Here is a 14976-nt window from a genome sequence, read left to right on the forward strand (position 1 = left end):
TTGGGGTAAAACCACCCATTGAAATCTTTTATCAGGCTCTTCATGATTAACAGAGGGTAAGGTAAACATAAATCTAACATTATCTTTAGCACATAAAGGAATAGAAAAGAAACAATCCTTAATATCAATTACAATTATAGGCCATTTCTTTGGCAGGGCTGATAATAATGGCAATCCTCTTTGAACCGGCCCCATGATCTCCATTTGTCTATTAATAGCTCTTAAATCATGCAACAATCGCCATTTTCTTGATTTTTTTCCTTATTACAAAATAGGGGTATTCCATGGTGAAACTGAGGGTTTAATATGCCCCAATTCAAGCTGTTCTTGTACAAGGTGAGCTGCAGCCGTTAATTTTTCAGAGGAAAAAGGCTACTGAGGAACCCACACTTGTTCCTCTGTCTTCCAAGTGTTGGGTATTCCTTCCTCAGCGGCCCCTAGGAAAAACCCAGCCCCTGCCTCCTTTCACGTGGCTGAGCAACAATGGGGGACTTTCGGCCTTGCAAATACTTCCCTAGACTAAAGGAAGAATGATATCCCATGGCCTGCATAATACCAGGAGAAGTCTCAGTATAATTTCCTTCATTAGTTAATGTAAATCCCATTTCTAATAATAGATCTCGTCTCCATAATGATACCGGAAGTTCAAGTACAAACGGCTGGATTTTCCCTGAATGTCCCTCTACATCTTCCCAGGGCAATTCTCTTGCACTCATGGTGGGGTTTTTTGCATAACCTAATCCTTGGAGAGTTTGAGAGGACTCTTGAAGAGGCTACCCCTTAGGCCAATCCTTCTTTGCTATAATACTTTTATCTGCACCAGTATCAAGAAGTCCTAAGATTTTCTTTCCATCCACTCTTATCTCCAAAAGAGGACGTTGATCTAGGTGTAAGCTTACAAAGGCTCCATCTGATCCCGTAGAACCAAACCCTCCTTTTCCTCAGTTCTTTATTTTGTGATGGAAACATTTCATGATAACTGGGAAGAATAAGAACCTGAGCTAATCTATCTCCAGGGGAGATGGAAACGATCCCTCGGGGGGAGGAAATCATAATCTTAACAACCCCAGTATAATCAGAATCTATGACACCAGGATGAATAACTAACCCCTTTAATGCTGATGATGAACGGCCAATTAATAACCCCACTCTTCCCTTGGGGAGTGGACCTTGGAAATCTGTTTCTATTAACTGAACGCCTGGTGGCAGAGCAGAGGTCCAATCCTGCGCTCCTTTAGTGGTTCTCCGCACTGGTTGGGATACCGCAGGGTTGGCCAGTTCCCCTCTGGCTTGTTCTCCATCGCCCCATATATTTGCGGGCCCTTTGGGCTAGGGCCCTGCTGCCCGTTTTTTGACCTGGCTCCACCATAGCCTGTAGTAAGTGGCTGTCCATTAATATCTCTCATTGATCTGCATTAATTGGCCCAATGATTTCCCTTTTTTACATCTTGGACACAATCCAGGTTGTTTTGGACAGTCCTGCATAGCTCTTGTTTCTGCTGTTTTTCCTCTATTGGGACATTGCCTTTTAAGGTGTCCCAGTTGTCCACATCGAAAGCATATACCTGGGTTCTGCTTGTTACCTTGCATTATCTATATAACCACAGCGGCAAGGCCTGCATTAGTTAATGGACCACCCAGTTCCCTACATACTTTCATCTAAGCTTCAAGTCCCTTATATTTGTAGGGAGTTATGGCAGCCTTACATTCCTTGGTACATTGCTCATAAATTAATTGCTTAATCAGTGACATGGCTGCATCTGGGTCTCCGAAAATCCTTCCAGCTGCTTCTACCATTCTAGCTACAAAATCTGAAAAGGGCTCCATGGGTCCCTGAATAATTTTAGTCAAATTTCCTGCAACTTCTCCCTTGTTAGGCAATGATTTCCATGCTCTTGTAGCAAGCATATTAACTTGCTCATACACCTGCAGCGGATATCCGATTTGCTGCTGCTGCGCAAACCTGCCCTGCCCTAAAAGCATATCTAAATCCCAGGCAGGATTACCAGCTGCTCGATTAATAGCAGCCTGTTCATTGGCATATTCTATTAAAAAGGCTTTCCAGTCTAAATATTGACCTGATGAGAGGCAAGCTTTCACGGTGCTCATCCAATCAGAAGGAGTCATGCAATATCTGTGAAGAGCCTCTAACTGGGAAACAGTAAATGCAGCAGTTATACTATAAGTGCGGACTGACTCAGCCAAGTTCTTTATGACTTTAAAATCCAATGGTTCATGAAACCTTTGCCCTTGGGCATCTTGAAACATAGGGAAGCAAAGCTGACCCCTAGCTTCCCGCCAAACTTCTGGACAAAAGGAAGTGCCATAAGTGGCAGTATTATAGGGGGGCGGTAAGGATACAGGTGGCTCTGGGGCTGTGGGCTTCACCCTAATGGTGGACTTCTCCATTTTCTGTACTAGCTTCTCAAGTTCCTCTACAGAGTCTAAGCCACTCTCATCAGTATGACCTTTCTCAGACTTTGCTGACCTCTCTTCCTTCAGCTGTTCTAACACTTCCTGTCCCTTCTCTACTGCTTTAGAACACACTTTATTCTCCAAGCAGCTCCTAATCAGTTTCCAGATTGGTCGCACTCCACCTTTTATTATTCCTTCCTTATTATTATTCCAGGCGAATTCCAGATCTCTCCCTAATTCATCCCAGATGGACAGCGTCAGGTGGGGCAAGATTTTGAACTCCCCATTCTATCACTTTTGATTTGTCCTTAACGGGACCTTATTGCTCCAACCCGGAGACCTTATTGCCTCTTAACCGAGAACCTTATTGCTCCAATCCTGAAGACCTTATTGCCTCTTCACCGAGGACCTTATTGCCTCTTTACCGAGGACCTTCCCTTTTGTCCCACCTTACCTGGGAACTTACCAGTTGACTGCCCTGTCTGCAAGGAGTTCTGAGCCGTAGAAGATTTTCCAGTCAAATTCCACCTACGAGTTCTCCATTCCCCATATGTCTCTCCCCGTAGGAGCCACCATTTGTCGCCGTCTTACCGACCAGCAGAAATAAGGAGGCAACAACGAGCTCTTCTCCAAGCAGTTTATTTAGGAACCTTGTACTACAGAATCATTCGTTCATCTTCTTTCTTAGCTAGCTTCTCTCTCTAGCCCCCAGCCCTCACGGGTTAAATACTTTCCCTGGTCCCAATCAGCATTGGCTATGTGGCAAAGCATAATAGGCTGCGGGAAATCATGCCAGCTTGCATCACAAACTGGAGGCACTCAGCTTTTCCCAATAAGGCTTGTTTATCACAATGCTCTCTGCTCTGGCCGGAGACCAGGTGTTCAATATATATAGGGTGGCAGCTGCGGCTCCCCACAGTTTCCCACCCCCAGAGGAAATTTTACAGTATTATAATCATGGATTATAATTTGAGTTCAAGCACAATGTACTTTTCAAAATGTAAATTTGTCAAAAGCTACATTTTTAAAGCGATCTTATTTTTAGGAGTTTCAAATCATATTCTAAACATGCAGTTTATATTAATAGCTGTTGGAAGGGACTTGCCTAAATAAGATAAGGCTACCCTAGGCCAGTGTGGTCTAGAGACCCTGACCACTCTGGAAGTAGCTGGCTGCATGCTAGGAGATAACATTTGCATTTCCCTGGCTTGTGCTTGAAAAATGAGGGATCAAACTCCCAAGAGGGCTAAACAAGAAGAGGAAGGAGGATGAGGGGGAGTAAGAAGAAGAAGAGGAGGAGGAGAAGGAAGAAGGAGGGGAGGAAGAAGAAGAAGAAGAGGAGAAGGAGGAGAGGAGAAGGAGAAGGAAAAGGAAAAGAGGAAGAAGAAAGCCCAGGCAAGCTGTGAATACTATGCAAAGGTCGCTTTGTCAATGTGCCCACCTTTGGTAAGAAAGCCCTAATGCTAATTCCTAAGCTCTATTGTGATCCTGACCCACCAATAAAGCCATTTTGTTTTAGGTTGCACAAATTACTTGTTTTACCTCTGTCTTTATATTCCTTTTACAGATCTAGAAACTGAGGTCCGACTAGTAACTGTCACTTCTGTACAGTTGGCTCACAGATCTCCTATTCAGAAGCTTGAGGTTCTATATATGTATGTACATGCATACTGGCTTTTAAAGTAGAGTGAAGGAGTTATTATATGACTAGAAGGGTTTTTTTTTTCTTTCTTGAATGCTCACCATGAGCCACTATGATTGCCAGAGTTTGAGATGTTGTTTCTGCTCTATGAAGATATATATCCTGGTAGTCTTACATCCCACTCACCTCGGAGGCCACAGCAGCTATATCCACTGGACATTAGCTCTACAGAGCTGCCAGTGTCCCTTGTAGGCAGGCCTGAACATGACATGAAGAGTTAGTCAACATTGCCTTATTAGCCAAATTTTCAGAGACCTGAAATATTAAGATTTTTTAAAAAAATTTTTCAAATATTGACAGTTAATTAAAAATTAGCAAATCATATACATGTATGGACTATGTATAGCTCACGAGCTGTCATTTTGAATCACTCTCTGATGTAGATTAAAGGTAATATTTAAAGCATTTTGTTTCTTGATCTTTCTATTATGAGGAAGAGGAACTAGCATCTACAGATTCCACAGTACAATGAATTTGTATAAAGGGTATTTCCTTCTTGGTGTATCATTACAGTATGCTTGACATACTTATCAAGTTGGTTAGTTCTGTGCTATCTAATATTCTACATACTTGCTACATCTAGCTAAAATTGAAATGGAAGTGAAAGCTAAAAATTAACAGTCAAGTTACACTAACCCTGCCTGAGAACGTAGCATGTGTGGCTAGTAGCTTACTGTCATAGACATAATTATGAAGAACTATAAGTCATGCAGAATAGTCCAACTTTGGATTCTGACAACCTGCAGTAGGTATGTGAACCTACTTCACATATCCAACTGGTATGTGAAGATGTTCATATAATATTGCTAGAGGGAGGATATCTACTCTCTTAGACATTTCTTCTCACACCCATTTGCCTGAGGATATTTCCTGCACTATGGCTTTTGACTTCAATAGTAGTATAATAGTTTTTCTGGAACTGGGTGGTAACTGGTACCCTTAAATCATTGTCATAATCCTTGTATTAAATTCAAGGGAGGGAATATTTTAAAATCTAAGTGTTTGGATTCTGCTTGATGCCTGACTTAACTGCATGTTAGAGAGTTTGGACTAGACATTATTGAAGCATTCTGGCACTGAGAAAACCAAGAGGTCTGTGTTGTATGATGCCTTATGTAAAGCATGCTTGTATTTTTTAAGAACTCCATGCTACTGTACTTCTTATTGGCCACTTATGTTGTTATCCTGGTAAAGAAAATTCAAGGAAAATAAAGAACAATCAGAATGCTGGTCTGCCTTGGGAGCCATAAGACCGACAGCTTTTTCATTCCTATGTAAACAGTCGGGCTTCCTGTTACTTAACAATCTTCTAAGATTCCTCCAAAGTGAACTTTGTCTTTTGAATTTACAATTCTCAGTGTATATGATTTGCTTTATAATGATGCTAAAGTGCTAAATGAGAGACAGCTACTATCTCTGTATATGTTGGGAGAGCTCCCTATACAAAGTAAGAGGGACTAGGTAGCAGTAGGCAAAAACAAGGATCAAGGAGCAAAGGCTGTTTGGGTGGTGATTCAAGCATATTTGGGACTGACTCAATGGTTATGTCTATGGTACCAGGGAAGAGTGACACACAGGCATCTCTAGAAGGTCATATCCATATCCCTAAAAGGCTTGTCGAAATGGCCCCACAACACTCTTCTGGTAGTTTTTACTAAACTCCATGCCTCATAAACTTGATAGGATGATAGAAGAAACTGGAGAGCATTCAAATTCCAGATCCTTAAGCTTTTCATATACCAACCAACTCAGAACGCTTAGGGCAGGACATGGTCATAAGAAAACTTGAGGATCTCAGGTACTCACTGATTTCTCATCAAAACCATCCTTGGAGAGAGAGTGGTTTCAAATAGGCTATGAGCAACTAACCATAGTTGATGCCTATTTCAGTTCATATAAGTAAAACTTAGACACTAGGAATAATTTTCCTTTACCATGGTGTCCAGAATGGTTAAAACACTATTCTCAATAAAAAATGCCAGAACTCAATGAAATACATGCCATTGTCTTATAAATTGTCCAGGTAAAAAGAAGAATCATATAGTCTCCAAATACTCTCTTTTTATTCTGCCAATTTTCCATCCTCCCTCCCCCCACCATGGCCACCGCTTAGACTACTTATACACTCAGGACAGAAGCCGAGTCTTTTTTTTTCCCTTTAGATTCCATAAGAAAGCTTTATATCTCTATAGACTACAAAAGTCAGAACTGGTGGATTGCTGAATGACTTCTATTCCTAAATCAGAGAAATTTTAGCTTTTCTATGGGGCATCTAGAGGCCTTTGTGAAGATATTGCTGAGCTCATGTCAGTCAATCTCTCTCTATAATTGGTTATAAAACTTTCAGGACATAACATAGTGCTTCCAAAGTATCTCATGATGGGGAGGCTCTCTTGAGTACTTACTATGTAGAACTAACTTCAGCCACTTTTTTCTGCATTTAAATCACATGTGGTCCAGATAACTCCAATGTTTCCTAGACTACAAAACAATGAACTAATATGGACAAAGCATTCAAACTAACACATCATTTGTTGTGGATATATTTTCTTTTACACTGACTAGGAACTAACCATACTTAGAAACAAAAGGAATCTTTCAAAGGTATATATACAAATCAATGTTTCACATGTATTTATATCCAGAGGCATCATTCAGTATCTCAAAATTTTAACTGAGTTCCTTTGGCAAACAGAATCCTTAGCACATCGCTTCTCAGCCTTTTGGCTAAGATCAAGTGTAGAATCCTTAGCACATTGATATTTCTAAAAGTAGAAGCTTATGTCTTATATACTTCTTGAGTGAAGTAAAAACTATGAGAGTATATCGTATTAACTCCCATATTGTTTTATTGCTATCTTAAATTGTGTATTTTGTCCTTATTATCTAGAGTTCTTTGCTTTTATTCATGGAGATTCTTTGAATTATGATCCAACTTTCCCTATCTCTTGAAATTGTACTACTACATTCTTAAGACTTTTTGCATAATTCTCCCTGTACATACTGATTCTGAGGTGCTGATGTGGGAAAACCTTCTTTGCTCTTGCATACTCTTGTATACTCGCTCATGACACTTGCCAATTCTGGGCATTTATATGCTCTGATTACCTCAGTGGCTCAAGCTTTGTGTGGTTTATGTCCCTTCATTAGCTTAGAAATATCTCATTAGTGTGACATTTTAACTTGTCTTACTGTTCTCTGAGAAGAATGATGTGGTTTGTCATTGAAGGAGAATGGTGCACCTGATACCTCATGTTTTCATAGACCATTTATAATAAGAAAAATGACATAGCTAAATAAAATAATTCCATCATATTAAACTCTATCCTGATAACATTCAGAATTGCATAGTCTCCATTTATTTGATAATAATGTACCTACAGTAGTCAAGTACACAATTGCCTGTATTAATATGGTTAACATAACTTGTGCTTTCATGAGTATCCATCCATAAAGTGTTTTTGTCACTATTGACATTGTCTACCAATGAAACTTCTCATGGAAACATTTCCTAAGTGGAAAATTATACTGAGAAAGCATTTTGAATGTTTGTTGATGTGTTAATCAGCTTTCTGTTACTATGACAAAATATAGGAGAACAGACTTAAAAAGAGGAAAGATTCAGTTTTGTTCATGGCTTCAGAGATTTTCAAATTGTCAGATTGCATCACTATTTCATGGCCTATGGTGCAGATTTTCATAGCATAGCACATGGCAGAGCAAAGTTATTTGCTTCCTGGTAGCCAGAAAGGAGAGGAGGTGTGAAGATTTGCAGGGAGGGGCAGGCAGGGATAAAAGTCATCATTCCCTGGCATGACCCTAGTAACCTACATCCCCCAACTAGTTTCTGCTTTCTGTAGCTCATACCTCTTTATAGTGAGACTATGTCTAACGTTTGGTTAGAACTCTCCTGTTTATGCAAGTATTTAGACAGTTAGCATCTTCTTGTATGGTGTTCAAGAGTACACAGAAGTCTCTACTTGTCATCCCTCCCACAGTTGAACATCATATCCAACTGACAAAGGTGAGGTTTTGTGAAAATAACTGAGTTTAGATTAATAAAATAATGGAATAATATGTGATAAAGTTTCTATCTTTAAAACCAGAAAATCCTTTCTTTATTTTTTTTTTAACAAAAGTAACTTTCAGAGGCCATCAGCTCTGGAAAGTCCTATATTTCTTCCTCTCCAACACTAAGCATACTCCACTGAGTCTTCCTTCCTTTTTATGTAAGTGATAGTGACATTAACTTGTGTATTCATGCATACACAGCAAGCATTGTACCAACTTAACTGTCTTTTCAGTCTCTAGTGATATTTTATCAACAGGGCCATCAGATGCTGGGGTCTTATCATGTGCTCATTCAATGGTCTATGCCTATCTCTATCATCTAAATCCATGTACATCTCCTCACCTCTACTTATATCATCTATATTTTATGTGTTTCTGTGTATGTATATGCATATCTAGACAACTCTCTCTCACACACAGTCTCTCTCTCTCTCTCTCTCTCTCTCTCTCTCTGTGTGTGTGTGTGTGTGTGTGTGTGTGTGTGCGTGTGTGTGTGTGTGTGTGTGTATGTGCGTGTGTGTGTGTGTGTGTGTGTGTGTGCGTGTGTGTATGCATACTACTGAATGTGGGACTGTAGCTCAATAGTAGAGTACTTGCCTGTTGAGTCCAAGGTACTGTCCCAAGGTTCTATTACCCAGTTCAAGAAAACAAACAAGCAAAGAAAAAGAAACAAATCCTCTCCAAACCTAAGTTGCAGTGTAGCTGGAGAGAGGAAGGAGGCTGAGCATATGAGCAAAGAAACAAGAATACCTATAAGAGTTTATGCAACTGCAACAGTTCTGGTTTGACTGTTTCCCTGGGAAGAGGTGTGTTGATTCTTGAGATCAATGCTATATTAAGGTGCAAAAAAAATTGTATTACCAATATTATTTAGTCAGGAAAGAAATAAATGCAGATTCAGAAATCAGTGAACCACATTGGAAATACAGAAGCACAGCCAACTGGTAGTTGGCATGGCAATTGTACTTGGCAGAATTGGCTTTTTATTGTTTTATTTTTGGAGGCACTGGGAAGAGAATGTAGGACCTCATGTATGCTAGGGATATTCTGTACCACTAAGTTACATCTCCTGTCCAGGTATCTGGATTCTGAAGGGAAGTACTCTACTCTTTCGACAGAAGTGACATCCCAGGTAGCAAATAAGAGTCCATCACCATTTAATCGGGGTAAGATATATAATTTCACAGCAATCAGTGTTTCATAACTGCAGTTCAGGCATCCTGTTTGCTTCACAATTTTGCAAGCAAGTATGTTACAACACATCAGAGCTCTGAGAGATATGACCATTTGGTAACAGTTGTGATGGGAGAATGCCAAAGCATTATGTTAAATAAAAACTTTAAGCAAGAGGGAAAGCAAGCTCACTCTCTCAGTTTCTGCCTGCCACCCCCTCGGAGCTTGCAGCTTCAAGCTGTGAAGGACTGCACCAGCAAAATTGCCTGTGTTCCCTAGAGAAAAATGAGAGGAACCTACTCGACATCAGTAAATATTTCTAAGTGTTTTGGTTTCCACGTGTCTTAAGTGTGAATGAGAATAAGCGTTTTATTCAAGTAAATGGCTCCTCACTCATTTTTCTACAATAATATTGGCAGAGCTTAGTTAATGGGATTCAACTATCCGTTCTGCTCAGTAATGTAATGCAATTGTAGGAAATAAGAAATTCTCTGAAAGGGAATTTCATCTCCTGCAACTTTACAAAGCATCAATGTGAAGGCTTGATAGAGAAAATGAGTTAAAAATAAAATGAGAGGTTTGTGCATTCACTATTTAATAGCCAAGGAAATCTGTTCCCACTACCACCACACTGTCAAACCCTTTCCAGATTACTCCCCATATTATCTCCCCTGTGAACCCACAGTGATGGCCTATGCTCATTATGTTTTCTGAATTTCATCAGCAAAGCCAAGTACATCAGTGCTAGGATACACCCAGTTTTCATGAGAATAGCACCGTGAAAGTGGGAAAGAGAAGCTATTTAAGAGCAGCAGCTCCAGTAGAGTCGTTTCAGTCAGACCCATTGAGTTAGTTGAGTCACTCAGAAGTCAGTGCAGAGAGTCCAGTGCAATGGAGTTGAGTTTGTTTGTGAGTTCATTCAGTTCAGTGCAGGTCAGCAGAGGCAGTTGAAGCCAGAGAATAAGAAGGAGCTAGAAGATTAAAATAAATTGCCAGAGTTGGTTTGAGGCCAAGCAGAGTAACTCAGTGAGAAGCCAAGAAAAGCCAGATTGATTCAGTCAGCATGGAGAGAAGTTTCAGCCAGAATGGCTGAGTTGAACCTGCCAGTCAGAGCTCGTAAAGAACTAGAAAGGGTGATCTTCCTTGGCAATATGTGTCTGAGATAATTATATCAAGCAAATAAAAGTTACATTTATACATCAGTGTTTGTATACAGCATGATCCAAGTTCCATGACTAGCTCATCCTCCTCTCCTTTCTTGTAATCCAAACAAAGTGTTCTGCCAATCTTTCTCTGTGCTTTTCCAAAAGCAAAGACAGTACGTATGCGCTCAGAAGAAGGGGTTTGAGAGCAAACCAATATGGATACTCCAGAAACATCATCTTTCCCAAATCCCCATTATTTTCTCTTCCACTTCAGAATGTTCCATTCTCCATAATATGTTAGTTCTTCACAAAACACTCCTTTTTCATTTAGTTTCCTTTTTGCTCTGTTTTTCCATAAAGGCATATTATAGAATTTGAAAAGAAAATGGATTTTGCTCTAACTTTAGTGCATAGAACTGTGTCTGCCTCTCAATGTTCAGTATTTGTAGAATAAATCATATAGAGCTACGTTGTTCAACCAGGGTCACTATTTACCTCAGAGGCAAGAAACATTGTCTGAAGATGTTAGGTATACATGTGTATATACATCTGCATACGTGTGTGCACATGCAATATCATGCTACTTGCATTACACAGTACAAAAATGATAAGCAGGTCCTAAAAGTCAATAGAGCTGAGCTTGAGAAACCTTGATATACAGAGTAATATAATATTGTTCTTAAAGTATATGATGCCTAGCATTCTGTTATGTTTGTTACATGTGCACATTAGGTGTGTGTGTGTGTGTGTGTGTGTGTGTGTGTGTGTGTGTGTGTTTAAAGTTCTTGCTTTTTGGGTATACAGTTAAATATGCTCTTTAATTTCCATTATTTTATCTACATGTATGTTCCTTGAATATGTATATACACATATAGGGTACTTTAGACATCTTGAAGTTATATGTGAAAACTTACTATTAAATTTTACTTGTATATGATGATTTTCCAAAAGGTAAGATGAAAGATAGGAGATATTATTTTTAGGCTACAAAGAAGTAAATCATTGCCAGGCATGCTTATGATCCCAGTATACCAAAGGCAGAGGCAGGAGTATCACTGTATGTTCAAAGGCAGCTACTTGTACAGGAAGTATAGGAAGTTCCAGGAAGCAAACAAAGGCTACATAGTGATACCTTGTCAAATAAGTGATAGATAGGTAGATAGATAGATAGATAGATAGATAGATAGATAGATAGACAGACAGACAGACAGACAGGTAGATTGATAATTATTTTTTAACAACTCTAGCTATAAGCCCAAACCATCTTAAACACATGCATAAATTTGCAATTAGTGGGTCTGATTGTTCTGACAGCACGTGTATAGTAGAGGATTGCAAATTCACTCATCAATAGGAGGAAAAGACCTCGGCCCTGTGAAAGTTCTGTGCCCCAATGTAGGGGAATGCCAGGGCCAGAAAGTGGGAGAGGGCAGGGTGGGAGGCATGGAGAAGTGGGAGGCAACAGGGGTTTGTTCTTGTTGTTTTTGTTTGTTTTTTGGAGGGGAAACTGGGAAAAGAGAAATTTACATGTAAATAAAGAAAATATCTAAAAACAAAACAAACATATTTTAAACTATAATGCTTATGAATTACTTTTCAGAAAAAAAATGGAAAAGCCAACATTAGACCTGAAGTTAAACCTTCTAGCTTGACTGCTCCCTTGAGATTTGCGCAGTGAAATCTGACATTTTTGTAAATGAAAATTAAGCAGGGAGGCTGGAAAAAGAAAAAGACAAAAAAACAATGGGGTATAGATGTAGCCCCATGACAGAGACTTCAGGGAAGTAGGGTTAGTGCATGCTCTTGACACATGGTGCAGACCAGCAATGGTGGCTTCAGATGAGTGGCCTGGGAAACATGTCAGAAAAGAAATAAGAATTTTGGTTAGCAGAGCTTGCATTTGAAAAGAAGGAAGTCAAACTACCAAGCAAAGTGCCTGCACCTAATTGACTCTGCTCCTTACCTGTCAGTCATGGTGTATTTGATCTTTGCTTTTTGTCCCTTTGTTAAAACAGCCATAATTTTCCAACTTTCCTTGGAATATGGAAATTTGGCCCTATGAATTTGATAAAAGAATCAGAGCTCTTCCCAACAGGACACTTGAATGCACTTTGAAGAGAGGGACTAAATTTTTGACTGACAAACATGAACAAATTATACATGAATTCTTGGTACTATAAGCTTAAAATCATTTATAAGAGTTTTGAACATCATAATTAAGATATTACTGTAGCATAGCTATTGTGCAATACAGTGAGTATTTTTATAATTTTTTTATTTAAAATTTATGAACAATTTTAATATATAATATGTTATATATAATATTTAAATATATTACATATTATAGGTTACATATAGTATGTTATATATTAAGTAGAATATATAGTATATATTATATTGCATCTTATTTTACATATTATATTAGGAGGAGCAGCAGGAGCAGAAGCAGCAATACTAATTAGATATATATGTATACATTTCATTTTTATTCAGCATTCCATTGGATGATTTAGTAATGACACTTAAAAGAGTAACTTGGTTGAACATTGGTAGGGGAAGTGGACACAAAATCCCACCCCTAATGAAGAAGTTATAATTGATACCCTTTGGAAAAAAAAACAGTTTTCTGAAATATAGTGTCTTTGGGTCTATCATCCCTACACAAGGGCAGGGCTCCATACTAAAGAGTAGTTAGCCAACACAAAACATTCTCTATTTTTTTTCTATGTGTGCTTTGCTTTTTGATTCTGTATTTTATGTATTACTTGTTTTCTTTTTGTAATGCTTCCATTTTCTTTTGTTTTTTGTTTTGTTGTGTCTTTTGAAAGAGAAAAAGAAAATGATGTTGGGTGAGGAGGGAAATGGGAAGGATTGGTGAAGACTTGGGGAAAAGAAATACTATAATCAAAATTTATTGTATGAAAAGCATTTAAATAAAAAACAACTAAAAAGTTAAAATATAAGCAAGTTTATTGTCAGACTATACCTCTCTGAAAGTTGCCTGTATTTAGCACATTGTTTTTTTTGTTTCGATAACCTTTAATAAAGCAAATTTTTTTATTTTTTTATATGTCTTATATAAATTTTGAGAGCCCTTATTTTCATTGACCTTTATAAATAAAATTTTTATAAATGAAGAATTAAGTTTCTTTTAAAATATTAAGAATTATGAACAGAGTATTGGTCATTCTCAGTAGTGGTAAAGCCATGCTTAGGTACAAATAGTGTTTAAAGATATCTAAAGATTTAGGTTTGAAAATGTGTTGAATGTCTTTAAAAGAGCATAAAATATAGCATAATTAAGTCCTACTTTATTTATCTACATATCTACTGTTATTTGAGATTATACAGCTAGTCATTCTTTTTCTTCTTAATAATGATTTTCTTCTCTATCTGATGATGAAAATCTCCCATAGAGGAAAATTGAAAAAATAAAATGATGAATAATGGGGAGGCTCTGAGACTCATTACCTGTCCTCTCTTAAAATAATAATACAAAATTTACTAATATAAGAATGAGTAAAGTAGAAAAAATGAAACTTGAAGAGCAATCTAAACATAATTTTACATGTAGAGTATATTAGTGTTACTGGGTTGATGTATTCTATTATCTTTGAAGCGCTAAAGTAAGGCTAGATTGGAAAAATATTGGGTGTATATTTAGACTTAATGAATGGTCAACAAAATGTCCTCACTATTACTTGTTTTCTTTCTTTTTTCCCTTTAACTTGCCATCATCACTTGACTTGCTATAAGAAGAAAATTTTAAAAAGCAGTTACTTACTAAAAAATATGAATTGAAAAAGATGTTGGTTGTATTCAAAATATAAATTAGTGGCACTGTGTTAAACTGTTTATTTCTTTTGGTTAGTTTGTCTACTGTCACAAAAATAGACTTCATGTTTATGTAAATAGAAATGACATGTACTTTCCTTGGAAATAACTCATTCCAACTGGTGTGAACTGGATTTGGAGTCATTGGCTCCTGGGTACAGTTTCTTGACTTGAGCTCATTTAGTTCTAAACATTAAGAATCTAGTAGTTACATATCTGCAGACATCATGGAGCACACCTTTAATCCCAGCAAAGACAAGTAAATCTCTACCATAGCAACCACAGCCTGGTTTACATAGTGAATTCCAGGTCGTGCAGAATTACATAGTGAAATGCTGTCTCATAACAAATAAATAAGCAAATAAATGATAAATAGATTTTAGTATATACAGATAGTGAACATTACCTCAGTACCGTGTGATATTTTAATTAAATAATTTAAACTAGCAGATTTAGTTTCATCTCAAACATATAATGTTCAGTTGAATTTGAATCTCAGATATATTATGGATATAGTTACCTTAGTATAAGTATGTCCTAATGGTTATTTTTGGACATTTTTATGATAAGATAATTATTGTTTGTTCATCTGAAATTTAAGTGTAAATGGACAGCCATTTTTTTTTTTTTTTTTTT

General features: G+C 37.8%; 1 protein-coding gene and 1 pseudogene across 12 annotated transcripts in view; both read left to right on the forward strand.

Moving 5' to 3' along the window:
* Macrod2 (mono-ADP ribosylhydrolase 2) overlaps positions 1 to 14976 on the forward strand; it is a 1944357-nt gene that overhangs the window by 1409024 nt on the left and 520357 nt on the right. The gene's annotated exons all lie outside the window — the stretch shown is intronic.
* On the forward strand, positions 6825 to 6973 carry LOC116092604 (annotated as a pseudogene).

This window comes from Mastomys coucha, unplaced genomic scaffold (genome assembly GCF_008632895.1).
Source record: "Mastomys coucha isolate ucsf_1 unplaced genomic scaffold, UCSF_Mcou_1 pScaffold15, whole genome shotgun sequence".
In the NCBI taxonomy this organism is placed as follows: Eukaryota; Metazoa; Chordata; class Mammalia; order Rodentia; family Muridae; genus Mastomys; species Mastomys coucha.